Here is a 15,439-nt window from a genome sequence, read left to right on the forward strand (position 1 = left end):
AGTTAACATTGTTTTCTATGTGGGGGAGTCTTGATATATGACATATGACATATCCACATATGAGTGGAGCTCAGGGTCTCATAGTCTATAATTAGAATCAGGGCTTTGCATTGATGATGGTGAGAATGTAAGAACGTTTAGTATTATAGGGCCTATTTATCATGAATTAATATTTTTAATCATGTACAAACAGCCATTTCTACATACTGTACTTTTATCTATTACTGATATACACTAACAGCCTTCTACAGGCATGTAGGTGCAAGATAATTACCAGGTGGCCGGACCGGCAAGTAATTGGAATAGTCACCTCTAAATCTGATGTTAGGCTCTTTCTGCACTCTCAGGATCCATTTATGTAATGCTATCCAGCTAGCAAACAATACCAATGTCCACAGAGATGAGAGCCTATTTGCTGTTGTAAAAAAAATTCAGAAAACCCCAATGGCACATTCTTCATCCTGAGTGTATGCACAAAGATTCTATTGTGATGAGTTCAGGTGGTATCAGACATGAGGTGGCAAAAGGATGGGCATTCCTGGATGGTGTCTGGGAGGTGGTGTACAGTGAATGCAAAACAAGTCTGTCTCGTAAACATTTTATAAGACTGTTCTAGGGATGGCCATCATTGCCATTGCCATCAATGGTTGCCATCAATGGCAATAGTGCAACTGGCCATCAATAGTGCTAAATTATGAAATGGATGGCCATCAATGTTTTTGACTGATTGGGCAGGGCTTCACGGGTGTCAGGGGGGCGGAGCTATGCTCCGTGTCCCGGCACGTTGAAAAAACAAACAAAAGCAAAACATTGTTTTTGCTGTGCCATTGATGGTGGTAAACAATTTGGTTCTCCCCCATCGATGGTAAAAGTATTCAACATTGGCCATAAACCATCGATGATTTTGAATCATTAATGGCCGATCCCTAGTCTGCTCCTGCCATAGGGCTGATGGTGTTCCAATGGTGTACCTATGGTGATGTGTCAATAATCACTGGTGGTGTTATAGTGTGCATAGATGCAGAAAGTGGATGTCTCAGGGTTTGTACAGTCATGCACCTGCTAGGACACAAGGTGGAGGCTGAAACAAGTATGACCATATAATAGTTCCAATCAACACAACAGTAGCATTCACCTCTTAATTAGGCCTTCTGTGTGTTCAGCAGGTGAATACATAGCAGCAATTTGGCTAGAGGTTTATGGATATGGATATTTTCATTAAAATAGACAACATGTTGGGATTCAAGCACTGTACTCCATTCCCTTGGCTTGGGTGAACAGTAGAGACTCTAATTACTTTACTATACACCAGGCTTTCCCAACCACGGTCCTCAATGTCCAGCACTGTCAGACGCTGCAGGGTCTCGGCGGCTTCTCAGTAGCCCAGTCAGTAGGGAAAGCATCTTGTGTCACTCTGGCCACATACACACCTCTCACTAAGACGTGCACACGCACATACACACCTCTCACTCAGACGCCCACATACACAACTCTCACTCAGACGCCCACATACACCATTCTCACTAAGATGCCCATCTACACACCTCTCACTCAGACGCCCACATACACACCTCTCACTCAGATGCCCACATACACACCTCTCACTCAGGCGCCCACATACACACCTCTCACTCAGATGCCCATATACACACCTATCACTCAGACGCCCACATACACACCTCTCACTCAGATGCCCACATACACACCTCTCACTCAGGCGCCCACATACACACCTCTCACTCAGACGCCCATATACACACCTATTACTCAGACGCCCACATACACACGCTGCAGGGTCCCGGCGGCTTCTCGGTAGCCCAGTCAGTAGGGAAAGCATCTTGTGTCACTCTGGCCACATACACACCTCTCACTAAGATGTGCGCACGCACACACACACCTCTCACTCAGATGCCCACATACACACCTCTCACTCAGACTCCTACATACACACGTCTCACTCAGATGCCCACATACACACCTCTCACTCAGACGCCCACATACACACCTCTCACTCAGAAGCCCACATACACACCTCTCGCTCAGACGCCCACACACACCTCTCGTTTAGATGCCCACATACACACCTCTCACTCAGACGCCCACATAGACACCTCTCACTCAGACGCCGACACATACACACCTCTCACTCACGCGTGCGCACACAAACACACCTCTCACTCAGACATGCGCACACACACGTCTCAGTGAGAAGCACACCTCTCATACAGATGTGTACATACACACTTAAATGCACACACAAACACCTTCTTCACACAGACGCGTGCATACACACATGCCTTTTTCACTCAGATGCACACACAATTACACACAACTTTTACTTAAAAATACACACACACTCCTATTTTAATTTTTTTTAAAAAGAACATTCCCTAAAAAAAAAAAAAATACATACAAACACTCCTCACAAAAATGCAGTAAAATCCCATTGCTGCCAACATTTAATCCCCCCACCCCACATTTGCCACACGCACAGTGCAGCAACAGCGCTGCAGTGCCTACCTGCAGGCTGCAGCTATCTCCCCATAATGGAGCAAAAACAGTTTGGGGCAGATTTATTAAGCTTGGAGAAGAGATAAACTGGAGATAAAGCGGAGAAAAGGTAAAAGGAGATAAAGCACCAGCCAATCAACTCCCAACTGTCTTTTTCAAACACAGCTGATTGGCTGGTGCTTTATCTCCTTTTACCTTTTCTCCGCTTTATCTCCAGTTTATCTCTTCTCCAAGCTTAATAAATTTGCCCCTTTGTCATCTCCAGAGTCCCGAACAGCTATCAGCCTTGGAGGAGCTGTACGCTGGAGCTCCCCCTGGTGTCAGCCAGCTGCCGACTCACATTGTCTGTGTGAAAATGAATAAAAGGAGGCAGCTGGCGTGACACAGCTCCTCCGTCTGATGACAAAAAATATTTTCAATTGCGGGGATGGATCGGCGGCCAGTGGGAGGCAATGGAGAAGCACCCTCTTAAGAGAAAAAGCCCGGCGGCAAGTGACTCCATTGCCTCCCGCAGTTCCGCCACTGGTGAGTGCACACATTGGCATTATGGCAATAAAGGGGCCCATCTTGGGCTAAATTCACTAAGATGGGAGTTCTATCAAAGATGGGATGTTGCCCATGGCAACCAATTAGATTCTATCTATTATCTTTTAGAAGGTACTAAATAAATAAGAAGTGGAATCTGATTGGTTGCTATGGGCCACATCCCATCTTCAATAGAACTCCCGTCTTAGTAAATTTACCCCTATGAATCTTGCAGAAGTATAACTGTAAGACAAAAGGAGGGTGTGTACAAAAAGGCGCTCACTGTGAGCCTTAATACCATACAGTTTTCAATTGTATATTGTAGTGTCCTTGTAGTTTGTCAAATCCAGACCAGATGGCATCTGAAATGATAACCACCTCCTCACACAATAACTCTGTGATTGAGGTGGTATAACAGGAAAGAGCCATAGTGCAAATTATCTTTGGTAAAAAGATGTATTTAATAAAAGGTCCACACTTACAATAGGCAGACGGTTAAAACAGCATAGGAATAAACTCCCACAGGGCAAAACAGCAACAGGTTCCGATGTAAATATGGGCAGGCTCAGTCCAAGGGTCCAGGCACAAGTCCGGAACAAGGGATAGAACCAGCTTCGGAAGCACCGCGATACCTGGCATCATCCCTGCTTCTGGGAGGCAGTCCAACCACTTAACGCGTTTCAGAAATCCTTCGTCAGGAGTGTATGCTAGTATACATTTATATACCCTAAGAACAAGTAATGACACCTGCATTCAAGTGGCCGTAGTTGCGGCATATACCGGATGTTAAAAGTCTGACGATCCACGCCGGAAGCAGTATGGCTGAGCGTGTCACAGCACAAGCCAGTTACTGAACATCCAGTTAGGAGACCAGAAACAGTATGACTGTGCGTTTCACGGCCGAACTTTGGAACGCAAACTGCGGAAGTGGACCGTATGTTATACGGACACTCCGTTTTGCATTGAATGGGTTCAGTTATTTACAACAAAAGCCTGCTATATATTTGGGTACTTGTTTCCTAGCATGTCGCCCACGATATAAAGTTGTATGACATCGCATCGCATGCCATATGCCCACATGCGATGCGATTTTAAATTTTATAAGCCCCTATACGATTTTTAATTGTATAAGCACCCTAATGGGTGCTTACAATGTTAAATGCACCCACACGCCACGCCCACTATCAACGCCAACCCGAAGCGCGGCGAGCGACGGCGGTACACGTCCTCCGACCTTTTCATACCCCCACTATCCACGTCGGCCACGCTTCGGGTTGCCGTTGATAGTGGGGGTGGCGTGGGGGTGCTTTTAACATTGTAAGCACCTATTAAGGTGCTTATACAATTATTTATCTTATAGGGTGGCACATTTAACATTGAAAACACCCATTAGGGTGCTTATACAATTTTAAATCGTATACCATTGTATATGGCATACAATGGCATACAATGCGATGGTATACAATTTAAAATTGTATACCACATCGGCTGCCATCGCGTACCTATATTTGCATCAAGAAATTTTAACATACATAATGAGTGCATATTTAAACAGATACATATCTATAAATTACATAGAGAGTGTCAAAATTTGGGCAAGCGCAAATGGAGGAAAAATAAGAAGAAATCATTCTTTTACAGGGTAGAGAAGTTGGTGTCATATCCACAACCTGATTCTTTACATTGCGCCTTCCGGTTGGAAGGTCAACAGTGTCTAGTTAGACATTGACAAAAAGTCAACACAAGCAAAAGGTAGTTTTTCAAGATTTTTTTTGTTAAAAACGACTTGTTCTTACTTCATGATCCATGTCGGCATAGAGTGAGATCATAATAGCATGGCGAGCACTGCAAGGGGACGCATTAAACTAATTGGGGCTCCAACAAAATGTGAAAAACTTGTGTTGACCATTTTGCTGTTGATCTTCTGCTTGTGTCAAACTTTTTTCAATGATGACCTAGTGGATGTCTACCTTTTCCTTTGTGTCGGCTTATTGCCTATCGACCAATAGTGATCGACCTACTGACTGTCGACCTAGACACTGTCAACCTATCAATCCACTATATCAAGACATCCACTCTATCATTAACAGTAACAATTTTAATTAGACTCCAGATTTTGGCATAAAAGGCTACAAGATCACTTGATCCACACTTACCAACCCTTAATGTATCCTCTCCTGGAGAAGACAGGAGCGTAGAAGCGGGTGGGAGGAATGGGGACGTGGCAGGTTCAGTCATACCATCAAGACCAGCTCCCCCCTGCAGCAATATGTCATTACTAACACAAATTTGAATAGGGGGTGGGGCTAAAATGATAGAATTGTATCATTAGGCCCTGCCCTCTCCCAACGTGCCTCGACATTCACAGTATTTAATTCCTTATTCTGCCCACTAAAATAGAAAGTGGGCAGAATGCGAGAGGAGTGCCCACTCTTCTGTGGCACAGGGCCTACAAGACAAATCAGGAGTTTACCGCAGGATCCAGGAGAGTATGCACCATTAACTTCCATACCATACTTACTGAATATAATTTTAAAGTGGCCTTTCCAGGAGAACCCCTCAGAGGAGACCCAATGCTGCACATCGGGAAGGGGGGGGGGGGGTCGGGCTGATGTCCCAAAGCGCTGCCCCCAATTCACACAAACTTTGCGATTTGCGGGTCCGTGAGGAGGGGGCATGGCTAAAATGACTCAATTTGTGTCATTTTAGTCCCACCCTCTCCTTATGGACCTACAAATTCCGGAATTTGTTTCAGCAGCTCCAGGGGGTGCAGGGGCTTTGGGGAGCATGCCGGAGACTTTGCCCATCTTCTGGGCGGGGGGAGGGGGGGGGGGACAGGAGGGGGACCTGATTTTCAGGATTTCCATACTCTTGTAGTTGTAACCAAACCCATGTGCTCCTTTCAGTAACCTCCTTGTGAAATAGGAAGTTATGAAGACTGAGTTACTTATCAGGAGGAAAACACCTCCTGATCTTCTGGCATGACCCATTCCACTCAGTACACAATGTTTTGCTTTGCAATACATATTTTGCATCTGTCATCGTAACCAATTATCTGTCATTATAATCAATAGGCTGCTGTTTACGGCAAGCTAATATGCCACTATGGCATAGTGTTTCACATTGGCTTCTTAGAACATAAAAAATCCATAGTAGTAAACATAGGATTTCAATATTAAAAATGTTCACATATCTTGAACAGGAGATTGTTTCCATTAGATAAACATGATTTCCGTGTGCACAGTCAGAGTTTTCATTTTTTGTTCCCATTATCATTCTTAAACTGCAATCATATGATATAAATGGAGAACTGATACATTTTGCTTGACTACATTTTATTTGGCTCACTGGTAGTAAACGGACCCCTGGCCTAGCATCTAGAGATGTTTACGTTTGTATGACAGTTTGTAATGGGCAATGTTTAAATGATGTGGGACAAACAGAAGATCTTTCTGGAAACCAGAGAAGGGTGTGTAAGAAAATACATGTCTGCAGTCCTCACCCACACATGACGAGATGAATAACATGTTATGAGACGCTTTGTTATAGAATTACATGTTATGTGTTAATAATAGGTTTAGACAGGCTTTACCTAACATGTCAGCTAGATGTACAGGACATGCTATTAAATTACTCATTTATTATTTACGTTTTGACTAAAGTAGTAACATTTTTAATAAAATATCAACTGAATGCATATGCTTTTAAATCAATTATAAAAGAGTTTTGAAAACTGAAATATTTAGGAAAATTCCTGCCGTAGATAAATTGAAAAATTCAGAGACGGTTTCATTTCACAAGACGCACACACAAGCACAGTGTCGGACTGGGCCATGAAGGCACCCCCAGGTGAATTCAGTGGTAAGGCCCCATTTATAAAGGCTTGGCTAAACAGATAAACATTTGCCTCAGCCTATCACAAACAGTCTTTCTACATTGGATGTAAGTGATGACTTTGTGTATTGATTTTTCAATTACATAGTCAATAGAGCTAAGGCAAATATAGTTGATTCATTATGTTTTGTGGTGTGGATGGGATAGGACTTGAAATTTTATCCAGAGTACAGTAAAACAGATTAGGAGAATTTTACTGTATGTGGAACATATAGGGCCAAAACCTGTTGGAAGAGCAAGCAAAAATCTGTACCATTTGCGGGTTGAATATAATATTCAGCTAAACTATTTAAATATTTTGCCTATCTCTATAAAAAGGGGGCTCAAGTCACAGATGATTATCAGATGTCCAGATAGCAACGATACTAGTGCAACTATGATTATATAATGAAGACTTAAGCTTCGAAATATCTGTCTCCAATGGTCCTATTTGCAATGTACTACTGGCAACTATCTATCTATCTATCTATCTATCTATCTATCAATCTATCTATCTATCTATCAATCAACATTTCTGTTTCTCCATGTATGCATGTATGTATGCATGTGTGTTTTGTCTCTCTCTCTCTCTCGCTATCTATCTAGCTAAAGTTTATTTTCATATAAACTTTAGGATCACATAAAATAAGCTTACTTTAAGCAGTTAGGTGTCATATACACAGATACAGCTCATAACTGACAATTATATGCTAAGCAGTCAATGAATCAATGTTGACTGACATCACAAAGGCTGCTTATGATGTTAACCGGTTACAAGATCAGACTACTGAGGTTAATTCATACTACATATTTTTAAGATAAGTTTTAATAAATAGGAGCATGGCCCCATAAATGAATATAATGTCATAAATAAAGATATTAGTAAAGATTTAAAGCTATGACATAAATTTCATGTTCACAAAAACAACAAAATACTAGTGTTACCTTTTCTGAATAATGAAGCATAATACACTTTTTGTAATCAAAATTTATTATGAATGTATGCTGAATATTTTGTCAACATTCTGTTTGCATTACTTTTTTTCACAGAATTTTTTAATTGAAGAAAAATTATTTTCCACTACAGATCTTTTAAATCTAAAATCAGTATTTAATCTGTAGCAATGTTAAAATAAACAATAAAGGGGAAAAAAAGAGAAAGGAAAAATAAAATAAAAAAATAATAAGTAGAAATCGCAAATATATCATCAATCAATCAAATGGTATGCACATGCGTTTAAAATTCAGACTGAAAAAAGTCCATGGTAATATAGAGTCCACCTGTTGGGATTAATTTGCAGTTTTAAACTTGTTAATTGTCCAGAACTAAACATTGTTTGTTGTTATGTTTAGGTACTAAGCACAACATACTGTAGCTGCTATATATTTTAATATTTTCCTCATGTCCATTCTTTTTTATCAGTTTAGAGCAGGGGCAGATTGGGTTTGAAAACCAACCCAGGAAATTTCTGGTAGCAGCAGTGGCGTAGCTACTATGTGGCAGACCCAGCGGCGGCTTGGAGGAGCAGCGCCAGTGGAGTCTATGGTGGGTGCCACTGGCTGAGCTGACATTCAATGTCAGTGACACTGACAGAACAGTCTGATGCCTGGCCGCTGCAACGGTGTGCAGGCATGAAGTTGCGCTGCTGCTGCCCTTCGCATTAACTGCCTGTCAGTGACACAGACATACATACCTACTGTGAAGCTGTACACAGAGCCTATTGGCCCCTTTGTCAAGGTGTGTGTGTGTGTGGGGGGGGGGGGGGCACTGAGTAACAGCCCTTCAGGGGGCGGGGTCTGAAGTGGTGTGGTCTGCCGAGTGGAGCGCAATCCATCCTCTTGGGGCATGATACTAAGCTGGATGCAGTTGCAGCCTTCCTTAAGTCTTTCGCTGCAGATGTGCCTGCAGCTTTATACTAATGCTGTTACACAGCCCATCCCTGGTGTATCCCTGTGTGCATCCACATGTGCAAGTAGTGAGACATCATTGTGCATCTTTAGATGCCACCATCAGTTGCACCATTGAAACTTTTGCCAGTATTGGAGACCTGACAATGTCTTTAGGCCCTCATACACTATGCGATTTGGGCCCGATTTCCCAGATTCCGGCAAAGAATATTATGTGAGCCCTCCCGGTGAGCTGCCGGGAGAGCTCAGGGGAAATCAGAGCTGACTTGTGTTTAGGACAAGTTGGCCTAATGTATGGAGTCCATTTGACTCTACCACAGCTGAAAATGCACAGAAGGCAGTGGTCACAGAGTAACCACAATGACAAAAAGAATAAGAAATTTCAACATTGTTGCAAAGCAAACACATTTGGAGCAATTACGATAAAAGGAAGTATTTCCCTTTAACTTTTGATTCATTTTGAAAGTGGAGCAGTTTCATTTTCTTACATTTTTAGATTTCCATACATTTTTAGATTTTCACATAATATTTAAAGTATAACCTCATCATAAAATCTAAAGTTTAACCATAGGTACTTCCTCATCATCGTCACCTCGCCGCGCTTCGGGCTCGATGGCATGCTTTGCTCACCACAGCTTTACTAAAGGTAAAGGAGCAGGAGGGTCACGTGGACACAGGGTGGTGGTGTGAAAATACCTTTAGTTGTCAGAGACAGGTGGCCAGACCTCGGCAATTGCTTTCAGAATAGCGGCTAACGTAACTGGGGGATGGGTGGCTGCAAAAAATGAGGAAATCCCTAATCTTATATGACCAGCTAGTCTGCAATGCAGACATAATTATATAAACAACAGCAGTGACAAGAACACAGAATTGGCCTCTGGCTAATCAGAAAACAAAAAGGAAGCCTTGTGAATTCAGGGAAGTGAAGGCATGCCACATCAAAGGAAGAAACCACAATTTATCTGCACAGATGATTTTTATAAGTTTCGTAAAATAGTACGGTTTCTGTGAAATCAGCACTGAAAAACCACTGTCTCATTGTGAGATCAGAAACCAGTTTCAGGAACTATAACCAACTTTGATGGTAAATGGAGCTGCTTATTTAAAGTGTGTGTTTATTAGAAGAGAGCCACAAAGATAACAAGACTTCTATTCTGTACTGGACTGGACATACAGTTGCAACGCAACATATGCTATACTGAACAGCTGTTAACAGCATGGTCCACTGAAATACCTATGAAGACATTATTTCTGAACTTGGCTATAAAGTAATTTTTTTGTTTGTTTTTTGGTACTTGTGTAGTTTCACGGCAGCCAGCAACGGTCACTCCCCGGCTTTGTCAGCGTAGCCGGCACCGTGAAACTACAGGAGGCAGCACTGGGAGCAGGGTGGTGGGTGTTGTGGTTTATAATTACGCTCCTCCTGGCGGCGATCCCCAATCACTCCCCTGCGGCAGCAACGGCCACTCCCCGGCGGCAGCCATGTGATGCACCGCCAGCAACACTACGTACAGCGTCCGCCGCGAATGCCGGAGGAGGGGGACTGACCCCCTCCTCCGGCATTCGCGGCGGACGCTGTACGTAGTGTTGCTGGCGGTGCATCACATGGTTTCCCTGCTCCCCCAGCGGCACTACGCTAATTGCGTACAGCCTCCGCCACGAATGCCAGATGGAGCAGGACTGAACGCTGCCGCTGGGGAGTGACCGTGGATCACAGTAGGATTCAGCGGGGATGCGGTGCCCGTGGATTACAGCCTGGAGTCATCGGGGATCGACGGAGGAGGGTAAGTATAGACCTGCCATTTCACCCCCACTACCCCCACTATCCACGTCACTGCGCTCACCACGCTTCGGGCTTGCTGCGCTCGCCACACTTTATAAAATCAACTCCACGCCGACGTGGATACTGGGGGTATGACGTGGATAGTGGGGATATTAAGCATTGTGTATTTTCAGGGCTCCAGAGCCACTTACGTAGTTTACGTCGCCAGCATAGCGCTGTATTGGTATTCTCAATACACCACTATGTAAACTACGTAACTGCCGCCGTGAAACTACACAAGTACCATTTTTTTTTAGAATACTATTCTTTGATAAATAATTACTTAAAAAGCTTTAAGTATAGGGCAAATGCTGTGACTTGTATCTAATATGAAGTGTGTTAGTGCAAAGCTTCCTGACATTGTTAAATAAAGCTTGTTTCCAGTGGATACATACAGCATCAAGGCATTTAGGATGCTGGCGTTCATAATACTGACATCCCATATTGAAAATCCCGAAAGGGGCTCCGACGGTACCCTAACCCTCTCCCCACCCCCTAACCCAGCCTTACCCTCCCCATCATGACCTGCAGCCTGACCGGTTATTCTGATCGGTGCGGCCAAACGTGCGTACGTTCCATATTAACGTACGCTCTCCGTACGCGGCCGTTGGGGTTAAGTCCACCCACAAATCAGCCGCATACGTACGGCCAGAAACAACGTCTAAGGGGAGTGGCGTACAATTGACGGATCAGCCCTTAGACTCCGACAACTGGCGTACAACAGAGCGTACGCCACCGTTTACGGACGTCTCTCGTCCGTCTTCCCGCCGACTTCTTGCGGAAATCTGAGCGTACGCCAGCTTGCACGGACGGGTCGCTATTGTTTTCAATGGAAAACTCAGCTTATGTCACCGCCCGTGAGAGTGAGCGTACGTCCGTGTACGCTGGCATACCCTTCACATAGATAGACCTGCAAATCTTGCCTTTCAACTAGAATTCAGACAATTAATTAATTATTCTAATTGTTATTCAATTATTGTTTTCTATTAACTCAATTGTCTACCTTAATAAAGACCCTAATAAAACAACATTTTAACCCTCATTACATGTATATTTGTTATGTTCTAATGTGGCATTTTAATCACTATCTATGTGTCCCCACATTGCTTTTACTTGTAAATAAATTTATGTTGGTGTTTGTGTGTATGTACTAAATTATGTCCCTAATTAGTTTGATCTGATTTTTTTACCATGTATACCTACCCTGATGTTATTTGTGATCTTTTAATTGAACATTCATGCATTTTCACTACAGTATGTGTTATTTAACTCAAAAACAAACACATTCACACAGCAATCGTTACCCCTCACCTCAAATTACAAATATAACTTACATTACACATCTGTATGTACCTACCCTTACAAACCCTATAACATATTTATGATTAAAAACACAGCCAACTTCTAACTCAACAAAAACTTTTATTTAGTACAAACATAATAAGGGGGGGGGGGAATAAAAATAAATTAAATGAGGGCCTCCAAACGTAAAAAAAGAATATTCAAATAAAATAACGTCAGGAATATCTCCCGCAAAATGTTGTCCACCTCCTCCTGGTGCTGTTCAGTGTCTGTAGTGAAGGGGAAAAACACATTATAATTAATATATCATATACATAAATGTTTATTGCATTGTAACATAATATGAATTTGTGAGTTAAGTGTGAAGGCCACATACATTTTTCCACTACATTGAAGATGGGTATGCTGTAAACATGGTCCAAAATACTATTCTGTTGACACGCACATACTGTACATATTACATAAAAATATAAAAATTACTCCTTATTGGATGAATGTATGCTGTATCCCAATTGGTAGTTTGGTTTTGGGGGACTCACCTCTAACCTCACAATTAGGCTGTGCTATTTAAGGGTTATGACATTGTTGCGGCTAAAGCACTCCTTACTATTTTAAATTTAGGACATTGCTGTACAAATTATAGGCCTAAAGCTATGTTTGTAAAGCATGCATCTGCATGGCCTCACACACTATGAACAAAACAATCTATAAATTAATGTTGCACATCATGCTGGGAAGTGGAGTTACCCAACACCTGGACCCACATAACTACAACACCACTAATGTCGGATATCTCATTGGATGTACTGTTATGTCAATTATTCAAGGGGTGAGCCATGGCCACACTTCAAAAAACCACCAAGGGGACCCTTGTTCCTGGAGAAGGACAGGCCACACCTCATGGTCGCCCTGCAGAGATATGTTGCAACTAATGTTGATGTTGGATACACATGTGGTTGTTGTGATTGTTTATGTGTAGAAATGTGTAGGTAAACATTAGACACATTATTTACTTACGGCTAGTTGAGCCATCCTGCTCGCCGCTGGTTGGGTGTCCGGTGGTTGGGGGGGTCAGGAGCAAGGGGGATGGGATAGGACTTGGGATACAGGTAGTGGGTTGGAGTGGGGATTGGAGAGGTTTGGGGGTGGGTGGTGGAGAGGTGTAGGGGGGTTGGAAATTGGGTGGGGAGGGGGTGGGGGTAGGGGAGGGGGTGGGGGTAGGGGTGTGGGTGGGGGTAGGGGTGGGGGTGGGGTGTGGGTAGGGGAGGGGGTGGGGGTAGGGGAGTGGCTGGAGGAAGGGGATTTGGAAATGGGGTGGTCACCAGCAGGACCCAATGTCTCCTCCTCTTCCTCCTCCTCTTCCTCCTCCTCTTCCTCCTCCTCTTCCTGCTCCCGGGCTGCCTCCTCCCGGGCTTCCATGCGTGCCCTTGCCCGTGCTGAAATGTTCATGTTGATGGCATAGAAATTGAAGGTTGGGTTTTATAAAAATGGGGGAAAGAAAAATTCACATTAGTCATGCTCATAACCTTACAAATTATCATTGCTGTTATATTTCAGACATTTATCATGCAAACTAATTGATATGCTACACCCAAAAACAGAGCGACTACTTAACCCCCCCCTATACACCCCCTATACACCCATATACACCCCATATACACCCCATATACACCCCATATACACCCATATACACCCCATATACACCCATATACACCCCCTATACACCCATATACACCCCATATACACCCATATACACCTCATATACACCCATATACACCCACATACTCATGAACATATTTATAAAAAGAACAGAAAACATTGCAAAAAAACGCAGACATACTAGTAAATAAAAACTTACATCGGGCAATATGGCGGCGAATTGTTGAAAGCATCACTGGCTGCCGCCGGCGCAGGTCAGACCACCGGCGCTCAACCTGTGCCAGGCTTCTGCGGATGCCAGTCCGGGCGTAGATTAGGCGGCGGGCAGCATTATATGCCCGCCGCTTGTCCATGTTGGACACATATGGGCCCCTGGGCCCCAGGCGCCGGTCCATGACCTCAACCAAGGCCACCAGCTCCTGGGTAGAAAACGCGCTAGCCCTGGTTGAAGTCATATTGGCAATGGCGCAGTTATTAATTGCAGGTACATATATCACTTTTGGTGCTTGCTGATTGGTCTAAAAAATTGTTTGTTTAGTATTAACTTTATTAATCCTTCTTACATTAACAAACTGGATGCGAATAGAAACTTACGCGGACCGTTCCGATATACACACACCATAACCAACAGCATGCTTTCAATGTATAGAGAGACGAACTGTATATACAGTGTGCTGAAAATAATACACGCAACCGTCTACTAATAAATACGCTGCTAAAAGGGCACAATACACCGATTTCCATGGAGAGACGTACTGTATATACAGTGTGCTGAAAATAATACACGCAACCGTCTACTAATAAATACGCTGCTAAAAGGGCACAATACACCGATTTCCATGGAGAGACGTACTGTATATACAGTGTGCTGAAAATAATACACGCAACCGTCTACTAATAAATACGCTGCTAAAAAAGGCACAATGCAACATGTTGGTGTATGACAATTTCATACTCATTACATATGTATGGAAAGCATTATAACGTGATGTTTTGAAATGTGACTCAGAAAGCATACACGAACTCCAACAGATACCAGCTGACAACACTCATCATTGGAATGATAGGTGCACACATGTCACCATGTAGCACACAATGCTCCACAACCTGTGTATGTGCATATACAGGTGAATGATCAGGTGCGTTGAGACCTGCGTAATTTAAGCGGGAATTATCGGCGGGAAATATCGGCGTAAATTAGCAACTACATTGCGGGGAAAAATATACGCCCCCTTGTTCATGGCGGGAGATTAACATATAAATATTCAGTCAGATGCAGGCCAGAATTGCTGCAAACATGTCTAGCTCAGATGATTCCGCAGCTGAGGACGCTCTACAGAGAGCTACAGCAGAATCCCTGCTTGAAGCTTTGCAGAAGAGGGAACAGGAGCGGAGAAGGAGGGCCCAAGAGAGAAGTAGCCTGCAAGACCAAGCGGGCCCCTCACTAACAGGCCCTGTTCAAACTGCACCAGCTCCACAAGGGCCAAGCAACCAGCCAGAACAAGAGGTTGCATCTCTCCAAACAGGTGTGACCCAGCAGGTGCATGGTGAGAGAACTGGGGCCACCAGAAAACGTGCTGCAACATCTAGGGTGAGGACTGAGCAGGATACCACCACCAAAAAGAGAAACCCTGCATTTGTAGAGGCAGAATTGCGAATTTTAGTGCCCAGGGCACGCGAATGGATAGAATTGCCAACCAGGAAGCCGGGTGCCAGTGCAAGGAGAAACCTTTGGGACAAGATCACAGAGGAAGTGAACCAGGTGTCACCAGTGGTCAGAGATTGGCTAGCGGTGAAGAAAAGGCAAGTGTGTTTGTCCCCCTGATAATGTCATATGTG

This window comes from Crinia signifera, chromosome 7 (genome assembly GCF_055691185.1).
Source record: "Crinia signifera chromosome 7, ASM5569118v1, whole genome shotgun sequence".
Taxonomy (NCBI): domain Eukaryota; kingdom Metazoa; phylum Chordata; class Amphibia; order Anura; family Myobatrachidae; genus Crinia; species Crinia signifera.